Source organism: Corvus brachyrhynchos, unplaced genomic scaffold (assembly GCF_000691975.1).
Source record: "Corvus brachyrhynchos isolate BGI_N302 unplaced genomic scaffold, ASM69197v1 scaffold279, whole genome shotgun sequence".
Classification (NCBI taxonomy): Eukaryota; Metazoa; Chordata; class Aves; order Passeriformes; family Corvidae; genus Corvus; species Corvus brachyrhynchos.
In genome coordinates this window covers 8,365,143-8,374,561 of record NW_008246060.1, presented here as the reverse complement: position 1 = coordinate 8,374,561, position 9,419 = coordinate 8,365,143, and the positions used below count along the sequence as shown (strand labels likewise).

At 35.7% G+C, this 9,419-nt stretch overlaps 1 long non-coding RNA gene across 2 annotated transcripts in view; it reads left to right on the top strand.

Annotated features, from left to right (window-relative positions):
- Nucleotides 1-6,693: 6,693 nt before the first annotated feature.
- Nucleotides 6,694-9,419, top strand: part of LOC108449629 — a 64,738-nt gene continuing 62,012 nt past the window's right edge. For both annotated transcript variants that reach the window (XR_001865867.1, XR_001865866.1), the window contains exon 1: nt 6,694-6,790. This is a non-coding gene — a long non-coding RNA (uncharacterized LOC108449629). The remainder of the gene's footprint in view (nt 6,791-9,419) is intronic.

Below are 9,419 nucleotides of genomic sequence, written 5' to 3'. Positions count from 1 at the left end.
TAACCATGGGATTTCAGCTAGACAGCCATCTCAACACTTTTTGATGTAAAGACATTTTAAACAGGTTCAAAGGGTTAACAGACAGGATGAGAGAGAAGCTATTTCTGTATCTGAGACTTCAGTGGGAATGATTTACTGTGAACAGAAGAGCATATCTCAAAAGTAATCTTTTTATCTGTCTTTGCCTGCAGAAAAATTTATGATGACGTAAGGATATCTATAATGGCACAATTTACATGGCACCTTTTGGCTGATGAGAAATGGCAGTCTCAAAATGACTAAAGAGATTAGGAGTTTTAGCCTTGTTTCCAAAAATAATGCACTCACAGAATTGTTGCCAATTTTTTCTGGTTTAATCATTTCACCAAGGCATTTATTACATGTACGTACGTCAGAACCCAAAATAATAATGCAAATAGAAGCCTTATCAATCATCTGGTTAAATTTTCATGCTCTTTTGGTGTAGCTTTTTTGGTCTTTGGAGTAAATTTGACAGCTTCAGGTGCTGCTGCTTAACGCAGCTTGAAGATGTGCTACATGGTTCTATGCTGTTTGGTATACTTGGCAAAACTAAGGGCAAAAAAGCAGAAGTATAATTTCGAAAGTATCAGTGGTATATTGAACCTTAAATACTGCTGATATTTCACTTGGACTTTAGGTTTGAAATGCCCAGGTTTTCTGAGTCAGTGGTACTTGAACTTGTAGAACACTTGAACGTTCAGTATTATTTCCCTCCTTTGTTCTGAATTCAGCTCAGGTATTTTAGATGCAAGAACGTAAGACCTGATCCTCTGCAGAGTTAGTGTGGTTAAAAGGGCTTGAAATGTAAACTTTTTGGGAAAATGGATACTTTCCTTCAGATACCATTGCAGAGGTTTCTGAGGTATTAACAGAAAAATTTTTGATGAAAATAAATGAGGGCACTTTGGAGTTGTTGGTGACCTGGTATTAGGACACTCATGTGGCAATGGGAGTCCTCAGTTCAATCAGGTGCTCTTCCTCAAGGCAAGCACCCCAGCACAGCTTTCCTACTGTTGTGGGGGAAGAGTTTCATTACAAAACACTTGATCTGGGGTCTGTCTCTGTAACAGGTTGATTTTGTTCTATTTTATTTTTCTTGTTTGTGAATGGGAGGACAAAAAAAAGTCCTTGTCTTCTTATGGTAGTGGGGTAGGGGTTTTTTGGTTTATTTATTTATTTGTTAATCCATAAATATCAGCTTTTTTTCCTTGTATTCTTCTTCAAGTATGAAGGAATACGTTGGGGCTCCCAGTGAAAGGCCTGTTGTACTTTAAGGGTAAAGAGATGAAAGATTAAGCCATGTCCATATACCCCCCATAGAGCAAAGCCAAACTCTTTTTTCTGAGGTTTCACAAAAGCACCTATAATGTCTTTATACTTTTGTATTCCAACATCACTTTTTCATTGAGTTTGCATTGCTGTGACTCCACTAATGCCATTGAACAATTTTGTGTGTGTCCTCAGGTGATACATCCTTCAGAAAGGCAGTGGTAAAGATCAGTTATTATATCCTCTGTGACCTTTTGGTTTATCATTTCAAATGACCTGCAGCAGACTCTGCCTAAGGCGTGCAGTTGCTTTGTGGCACAGTGGTTCCAAATGTCAGTATCTGTTTTTATTCTGTATGTATTTTGCATGTAGTTGTTTCTTAGCTTGATTGGAGATGGAGAAGTCTGATGAGTACCTCAAGGGGATTGAATTTTAGGTGAGACTAGCTAATGAAATAAATTGTTAATGGCTAATGGTGTTAATTGCTATGTAGCATGAATATAACCACTCCTAAGGTGACTATAGGCCATATCAAGGATCCTACAGCAAAAATCACCCAGGTTAATGGGAAATGAACAGGACAAGCCCAGCAGTGATGGGACCAGAACTGGCTTCATGATGCAGCAACCCAAAACCACACCAATTTTTCTGCCCTGAACAGCTATTATGATAGATGGAGTCCAAAGTTGTGGAATAAATTAACTCAATGGACTCTCACAGGAATGGTGCATAGCCTCAGGGAACGATACCTATACATACATATATATACACGTGTGTGTGTGTACATCAAAAGACCAAGAAGAATGATGGTGGTTAACTGAGATGCATTGCAAAATGTGAGACCTAGGCATGGTATAAATGGTATGGAATAATGGATGGATACTGTCATGGTTTTGGCTGGGATAGGATTAATTTTCTTCCTCATAGCTGGTACAGTGCAGTGTTTTGAATTAACTATGAGAATAATGTTGATAATACACTGTTTTAGTAGTGCCTTAGCAGTGTTTACTCTAAGTCAGGGACTTTCAGTTTCCCCTGCTCTGCCAGTGAGGAGGCGCACAGGAAGCTGGGAGGGAGCAAAGCCAGAACAGCTGTCCTGAACAGGTCAAAGGGATATTCCACACTACAGACTGTCATGCCCAGTATGCAAACTGGGGGAGTTGGCCTGGAGGTGCCAGTCAGTAGTCGGGAAAGGACTGGGCATCGGTCAGCTGGTGATGGCCAATTGTATTATGCATCACTCGTATTTCCTGTGTTTTATTTCTCTTTATCTCTCATTTTAATTACATTTATTATTATTATTATTATTGTTACATTTTACTTTATTTCAATTGTTTAACTATTCTTAGCTCACAGGTTTTACCTTTTTCCAATTCTACTCCCCATTCCCCTGGCTGGGAAAGGGGGAATGAGCGAGTGGCTACATGGTGCTTATTTGCCAGCGGGGGTTAAACCACAACAATAGCTTGAAATGTGGAAATATTTATATTGGGTATTTTGGGTCTGCTTAATTGGTAATCAGCTAAAATCCTTTCATAATCATGAATGAGACTTGTATGCTTTTTTGGTAGGGAATATGCTGCAAACTTTAAAAGGCTTTGGGGTTTTAATTTCTTTCCAGAAAAACCCTCAGAGTAGGTGAAAAGGCTGTGTAACGCTCAGGGAAGGTCATTAAAGTTTTCAATTTAAATTGATTACAAGGAAATGATATGCCAGAGGAAAAAACAATAGATGAAAAGAAGTGTCCTGGATGGCAAGAGAAGATGAATGCTCTGTGTTTTCCCCACCTCAGATTGTCCATGACAAAGTATGATTGTCTAATATCTCAAGATGAGGAGGCTAATACAAGGCCATAAATCACAGTGAACAGCTTTTCAAATAATAAAGCAGTCTGCCTTCTTGCTAATAGGCCCCAAGGTAGGACCCTGAAATGCTGAAAAGAAGGCTAGCGCTCACCTCCCTGTGGATGACAATGACTTTTGCATAGCTTATATTCACACATTGTCTGGGGACACAGCTGAGAACTCAACATTTTGTAAATACAGCAGGTTTGTAGCCTGCTTGTTAGTTACTTATATGTAAAGATTAATATGAAAATTATGGAAGATGTGATGTTTTTGTATGATTTCACTCACATCCATTATTTAGACCCGTATAATCTACCTAAGTGTAGAACTGGGAATATTGTGTGTTATATGGTTAGATTGCCATGCTTGCACAGAAAATATTAAAGCTGGAGCTCATGCATGAGACATCATTACTGTACCTCTCTCTTTGTCTTCTGACTCTTCCTTTGCCCAGCCTTACTGACTGAGAAAATGTGCTTTTTCATGTGAGAGGTTTGTATGACGTAAGACCACATATAAACTGAAACGAAATATTCATTTAAGTCTTTCTTCCCATAGATAAAAGTTGAAAGAATTCAGACTGAGAACAGCAGATCAAAAAGTGTGAGATAAATATAATCTATGAGCATTTTGAATTGCATAACTAGGAAGGAGATTAGGCTGTCTTATTCTCTCTAAAAGAACTACCTCAATGGTGGAAGAAAACTTAAAGCCTTGTTTTAAGGAAAATCAAATATCTCATGTGATGACAATGTGCAAGGGTTTAAGCACAGCCAACACACTAATAGATTCACTGATGGAAAGACAGAAGAGGTCTAAATATCAGATATTTGTTTTGTAATTAGTTTTTTATTGTTGTTGATTTCCACATAAACACCTAGTTAATAGGAAGCATCTTTACTTTCTTTCAATTAGAGTAGAAAATTGAGAAACAAAACATTTCCTTCTAATACCGGTTCATTTGTGTGCCTTTTTCTGCATTGGAACTTGGAGTTTGTGAAAAACTTGCAAATATGACATTAATTTTTTCAAACACATAAAAAAATACTGAAATACAGCAAACATCGTCTGCTTGGGTTTTTTTAGTCATTGGATTTCTGAAGTTAAGAATTTGGTTCAATAAAAAAATGTTATCATTCTCCAAAAATCAATAAAAAATACTAAATCTTTACAGCTAAATAATACCAGACAGAGGAGACAATTTACAGAAATCTGAAATTTTACTACATCCTACTGCAAGATTGAAAAGATGAAATATATTACTACAAACAAAACTAATATGGAACTGAAGCAAAGTGTCTTGGTGAAAGTTGAACTTTACAGCAGTGTTGTCAGTTAAGATACAAAACCTCTGACATCTATCACTTGATGAGCTGAAAAGTGTTTGACTCATACCAGTTGTTATCTTAGCAACTAACTATGCTTGATTAATGTTAATTGGAATAATGTGGTTGACTACTCAGTGGGACAAGGGAACCACTTGATTCTCTTTTGAGTCCTGCTCCTATTTAACTGCTCTGCCTTTAGTACTTTTGTTGCATCTAAAATAGATGGAATCTTTCTATCAGATTTGATCTCTGAGATGAAAAAGCACAGTACTGAGGATTATTTTCACAGAAAGATGCTAGGATATTACAAGAATCGATGAGCCTTTGTGTACCTCCTCAAATCTCCTCACACCATCTTTCTTCCTCTTGAAGACTCATTAATTTTTTCTACATATATCTCTTAAATGAAACAAAACAAAACCCACCTACTAGAATTATGATAATTTAAATAAAATAGAACCCTGGGTTTTGGCAGAGAAGGGAAGTGAGGACTTAAGGCGCCAGAGCTCTGAAGTCGTATTTCCTCTGCACAGATTCTAAAACATGAGAAAAAGGAAATGTGTGTGTAACTTTTTAACTTTCTTTTGATTATCTTTTGTTATAGAAGAATTAAAACAAAAATTTTGTTATTATATAGCTTTTCTGATGCTTCAAAAACAATTTTTTATTCTTTTTTCAACTTTAGAAACAGTGTCAGCCTTTGGTCCCTCTTTCATGTCTATAACATGAAAATTAACTATACAAACCCAAAACCTTTCTCAATGTAAATCTGGAACAAAATCACATAAAGTTCAAAATAAGAACTTTATGCCCGAACCAGTTCAAATAATTAAATGAATCAATTGAGCTAAAATGTCTATTTCCCTGAGAAAGTAGCCTTAAGCTTTATAACTGTCTTATAAACCAGAAAATCCCTATTGATTATCTTGATCGATGGTAGTCCTGAATTGTTTAAGAGGAAGTCCCATGTGTGGCTCACACAACATCAAAGGGAAAACTCTCTTTGTATGACATTTAGGTATCTTGTCTTATCCTTGTCCTACAAGACAGAATCCTTATCTTGTAAGAGGTACACAAGGGGATTAAGACAAAATGTCATTGATTCATTGCAGGTTAATCCTCATACAAAGGAAGATTTATTTAGGTGCAGTTGCTTCTTTGATGTTATTGTTTCAGTTAGTTTGCCTTAAGTTTTAAAATTATTCTCTGGTAGAGAAGTCCCTGTCTATCTCAAATGCAGGTTGTTCTGTAAACTTAGTCCTCTTACAGCTAACACACCAGGGTGCAGACTATCTTTCTGGAACAAGTGCTCCACATGGACCAAAATACTCTCAGTATTGACAGGATAATATAACCTAAAATAGTATGGACCTCAAACTCACATCTTTGAACCGCATTTGGTTTAGTATGTGGAGTGAGTCTCGTTTCAAACTATCAAATTCACTTTCAAATTTTAAATTTTTTACTGAATCATAGCATTTGAATTTATAAAAATTAGAAAAAGTTTCAAACTACAAGGGGTAATTTAGAATGGAGTTTTCTGTAAGTCATCAGCAGAGATAATCTGTGTGACAATTATGTGTGAAAAATAACTGGTTTCAGATATTTTCCAGTATAAAATGCATTTAAATTCATTTTTTGTCAGTGGCTAGCAGATAAAATCACTATTTTAGACTCTGTGAGAATGCAGTACCTATAGAATTTATTTAGGGTAGAAGAATAGGAGGACCAACTAGCTTTCACAGAAGTAGCTCCACTGAACGCATGTGTAAAACAAATATTCCGAGGACAAAAAATTACTTTGTATTCTAATCATGTTCGTATTTCCTGTTGCCAGTTGCACACAAGCTTGCATCAAATGTCCAAATAAGTTGAGATGTGTTTTGCTGATTACTGGAGCAGATGGTATATCTCAATTAGGGAAAAATATTTTCTGTTGGCTTATTATACTGTTAAATTAAATTCAGTTTGAGTGGAAGATCAAACATAACAAAACAAAGGATTTTTTCTGGTTCTTTTATCATCAGGCTATTACAAAACAGTAATGTATTACTATTAAGTAGTAACATGAATGGCAAACAAAGCTGCTTATTCTATTTAATTCTTTCCCACTGAAATATCAGTATGATGATGTAACAAAATAGGTTAAGGGCTGGAACTTGGCAAGTGAAATTAATTTAGTTTGATTTGCACAGAAGTTACCCGGGATGTGAAGGGATGATGGAAAATACATGAATTGTGCAGGAGAAGCAGCAGGTTGCAGGTGACAGTATCTACCCATGTCTTGCATGAAGGGCAGCTGGTTGTAGAACAGATTATCTGACTGTGAGTATTACAAGATGTGATTTATCTTGCCTCTAATTTTTAGAAAAGAACTTGTTGTTATAGTAAAACTTCTTAGGTCATTTACCAGATGTGCCAGGCACACTATCATGAAGAGAACATTAATAGAATATGAAAATATTAACTTCTCGTGTTTTCTTATTTTGCAAAAGAAATAGTACAGGGAGCATGAACTGAGTTGACGAGGTCCGGTTCCTTCTGTTTCATTTGGTCCAAAGCTGCTGTTATGTAAATATCATTTTCCCTAAATTGCATTAACAACTTTAGATATAATAATGCAAAGTGAAGTAGTATTTCATTGTAAACTACAGTCTGGCTGAGAAAACAGAATACTAGGAATTCACTTGGCTAAGTGTCAGGAAAGTAATTAGAGGATATAATGTTAACTGCTTCAATTAACACTGATTATACATCAATGACTTGGATAGCCTTAGTATTATAAGGAAAGGAATTAAATCGTTTTTGATTTCACAGATCCTGTTGAAGAAGTAGGAACACAAAAAATTTTGTTACTAATGCCATGATGTTTACTCAGAGAAACATGTACTTTTGTGACAATCCTTTAGTTTGAAATAGATCCCTAATTGGTAAAATTATAACAGTACTGCTTCCATTTTTCTGCTTGGAAAGCTATTTTGTTGTATTCTGAATAAAAAAGCAAAGGAATTGTAGGGATTCTGAAGGAAATGGGTCACATTTATTCCTGATGCAATCAACCTTTTTGTCAATGGATAATGAATTATATAAAGAATGAGTTCTGCCTTGCATTGAAAGAGAAGCTGACCTTCTGTCAAATAAACCACAAATGGGCAAAAGTGGTTTTCTTAGTCATTTTCTACCTGAATGCTAAGTGTTTATTATGATAATTCATTTATCATTCTAAATATTTAATTGTAAGAGTCTTTGATGGTTATACTTCCTGCTGCTATCAGGTCAAAGCATTTCTGCCAGGTTCCTTTGAAACAGGCAGTTTGGCTTTTGTCTAAACATTTTTTATTGTCTTCTGTTTTACAGGGGGTTTTTTTTGTATCAGAGTATCTTCAACTATCTTGCGTAGAATAATTGTAAACAATTATTGGCCTCAACTAAGTTTGAGAACATAACATAGCTTCCTACAAAGCCTTCAGGTCAACCATGAAAATGACAGATTATTCTCTGTCTATTGTCCCTGGCTGTGAAAAATAGTAGTCTAAAGACTTCAGATATTTTCAACTTTAATTATATTTTATATGTTCATAATGATTAAATATTCAATATGGTTGAAACTGAGACCATGGAATATTTTTCTTTAGTTCATCCAGCTGAAATTCCTTTGGAGTGCTTTTCAGAATAGAAACCTAACCCCCACTGTATTTAGTAAAAAATACTTAAATTGTATCTGCAAGTGCTTTGCAGTTGTGAGAACTGACTTTGGGGACACTGGCTGTAGTAATGAAAAACAGACTGTATTATTCAGAAGGTTTAGTGCAAAATGTGGGTATTTTGATGATGATTAAAGGCTTTACTCAATATACAGGGTTTTTTGCTAACCTCTGTGCATTAGTTCATAGGCAAGAAGCACAAGGTTCACCCTGTGTAATCAGCCAGTCTAGCACTCATTGCTGGGAAACATTCTTGGCACTTCAGGTAGAGAAGTCAGTGCTTGAATGAGCTGGTGAAACTAAATTATTTCTGCACTAGAGCTAAACTTTCTGGGTCAAGTTCAAAGAATGTTAGTATATCTAAATGACTTGCTTGTTTCTTGGAAAAAGAGAACACAATTTTTCATAGTTGCCTAACTTTTATGATTTATTATCAGACAGTTCTGGTCACTCAGCTATTTTCTCTTTAGCATTATAGGCAATGAATTCTGACTACAACGTAAGTAAATGAATTTTTGTCTTAGGGTATCAAATAATTAGAAGGTTAAATGTAGTGAGATTTTGCTTCTGTAGAAATGGTTAAATTGACAAGCACACCTAAGTTCTGGAAAAAGAGGTTGTGAAAGTTGGTACTGGTCAGGACAGCAGCCAGAGCTTTTTCTCTCAACCATTTCATTGACAATTTAGGGCAGTATCACTGGATTTCATTTATTTTCTTCCTACTTTTTTTGGGAGATGAGAACTGCTACTTTGTCATGCTGTACTTAAAGGAAACATAAAGGAATGCAAAAATCTAAAATTTAAAATTTGAAAGGCAGTATTGATTTGCCCAAACTATGTATTTCTGTGTATGAGTAACAGTTACCTGCTATGCAAGAAGAATCAGAAGATTTCAGTAGATCATGATGTTAGCTGTAATTGATTCATGTTTAGTTTTCTTTTTAATTTTATCAGGTGCAATTTTGCTCTTGCTTATTTTACGTAAAACATTCCTCATATTTAAAGCACCTTCTTTCATTTTACTCAACTGGTCTCAGTTTAAATGATGTCAGCTAAGCCAGGGAACCTGAATGTCTGTCCTTTATGAAGTCCTGTATTCTGGCCTTGATTAGTGGTGTTGCTTATGCTGTCAATTATTAGTAGATACTGCTGGTACTCTGCTCTTTGATCCTTTCAGCCTTTCATTCTGCCATGTCTGGTGAATAATGATGATGGGGGGAGCAAGGTCTGCTTTGTTCAAGGATTGCAGG